The sequence below is a fragment of the Daktulosphaira vitifoliae genome, unplaced genomic scaffold, assembly GCF_025091365.1.
Source record: "Daktulosphaira vitifoliae isolate Bord-2020 unplaced genomic scaffold, ASM2509136v1 Scaffold_1327, whole genome shotgun sequence".
Classification (NCBI taxonomy): domain Eukaryota; kingdom Metazoa; phylum Arthropoda; class Insecta; order Hemiptera; family Phylloxeridae; genus Daktulosphaira; species Daktulosphaira vitifoliae.
In genome coordinates, this window is record NW_026100887.1 from 1 (window position 1) to 2,216 (window position 2,216).

The window sequence follows — 2,216 nt, forward strand, 5'->3', positions numbered from 1 at the left end:
AGATAATATCGAAGTACGGTTGATAGAAGTCTACTGGCGTTTTCGATGAGCTCCAAAAGAGAACAACGCACAGCGATCCGTATCCAACAGCCAGACGTTAACGAGTCGATCGATAACAACAATGTAGACACAGATTTTTATTGCGATCTAAAAGTAAAAAATAAAATCATGAAACACAAAGATCCAAGTGGCCTAATAACAAAAAATTCGTACTGTACCTTTTTGGTGAGGGGAGGACGGTGTTAACGAAAATCAACAGCGCAGAACGTTCAATACGCCGTGGGTACGAAAGAATTGAAAACCGTGAGATATCCCAGGGCCTGCACGGTCTGAAATTCATAAATCCCATAAATTAATACAGTCATTAATATTATGTAATCATCAAAAAAGTAAATATTTAATTATTGCACCATATGTGTACGACTGTTTAATTGTACAACAATCGTAAACGTTACAATACACAATTGGGATAGATCACCACGGAGACGTTCAAGAATGTGAATAAATAAATATACAAACAAAAATTAAAATAATTTACAAAACACATTAATTAATGTATAAACGTATAAAGATGAACTCTAATGTAGGAAAAGTGAATAACAAAGATTATTTTTTAAAAAATTACAAAAGTCAAATTAATTTATACTTCCATTACCACGATTATATCAATAATTTAAAAAAGAAAATCATTATTACCACAATTTAATAATTACAATATAAAAAAATAAACTTTACTTTAAGAAAAATCAGTAACGAATAATTTTTTTTTAAAGAAATTAAAACGAATTACCCTTGTAATAAATCCGTTATCCATTAGAACCCCGATTGGCCCACAGGCCGAGCCATAATTGAAGCATTCCTCAGGATACAACATACTCCTTCTAAAGATTACAAAATCAAATCAATTAATACTGCCTTTACCATAATATATGTAATATAATATAATATATTATAAATTAAACCGAATTAAATATATTATATAAAAAATAAATTTTTTTTTGACAAAAGAATTACCCGCGCATTAAATCTAAAACTATCAACAATCTCCAGCACGGTCATCTGAGCACAACAGTTATCATCTGAAAATTACAAAATCAAGAGATTTTTCTTCGAGATTCACGAGAATGTACAGTTAGTCTAATCAGACTGGTTTTATATTTTAAAAATATTTTTCTAATAGTGTTGATCACACTTGAAGGTTTGTAAGACGATGACAATTTAAGTGGAAATTTATTTCTTTTAGACCACATTCGATTATTTAATTAACTCACTGTATATATACATTCATAACAAATGTATTTATACATAAGGTAAACTATAATAAAATTAATGAATATTTTACGGAAACACTACTAATCACTAGACAGTAATAATAAAATGAATTTTAAAATTAAACTATAAATTACTTAATCAATTTTTTATGCAAAGAATTAAAATATTTTATTATTCATCAAGAGTATAATTGTGTTTCAAAATCATTTCAATTTTGGGTAAGTTGGGGCAAATTATTAATGAAATATTTGAAAGTCTACATATATATATATGCTTTAAATACAANTTACATATTACACACCAATAAAGAAATACAAATCAACCTAATGATTAACATATGCTAAAGAAATGGATTAAAATGCAAAAGGATGAACTCTATTTTAAATAAAGTCAATAGAAATAAATTTCTTTTAACAAATGAAAATGAATTACCGATGCAATAAATCCAATAACGATGACTGCCATGAATCTCTAGCTCAGTCGTTATCCTGGAACCACAATGGGGTAGCACAGTCTAAAAATTACAAAAACAAATTAAAATTTAATACAGCCATTACCATAATATATTATATAATCTACAATATTTTTATTGTAATTGCTGTGAAAAAATAATAGTAATAAAAAATGTATATACATTTTATAGACTGATGTAGTACATATTGCACACCAATAAATGAAATACAAATCAAACTAATGATTAATATAATATATATAAATTGAATAAAATGTAAAAAGATGAACTCTATTTTAAAAAAAGTCAATAGAAATAAATTTCTTTTAACAAATGAAAATGAATTACCGATGCAATAAATCCAATAATGATGACTGCCATGAATCTCTAGCTCAGTCTTTATCCTGGAACTACAATGGGGTAGCACAGTCTAAAAATTACAAAAACAAATTAAAATTTAATACAGCCATTACCATAATATATTATATAATCT

At 26.7% G+C, this 2,216-nt stretch overlaps 1 long non-coding RNA gene across 1 annotated transcript; it reads right to left on the bottom strand.

Moving 5' to 3' along the window:
- Nucleotides 1-6: 6 nt before the first annotated feature.
- LOC126909799 (uncharacterized) lies at nt 7-1,941 on the bottom strand. The gene is made up of 6 exons (XR_007705114.1): nt 1,907-1,941; nt 1,705-1,786; nt 1,015-1,079; nt 791-881; nt 219-329; nt 7-147 (listed from the first exon to the last, which is right to left on the bottom strand). It is a non-coding gene; the product is annotated as an uncharacterized LOC126909799 (long non-coding RNA).
- Between the last annotated feature and the right edge of the window lie 275 nt (nt 1,942-2,216).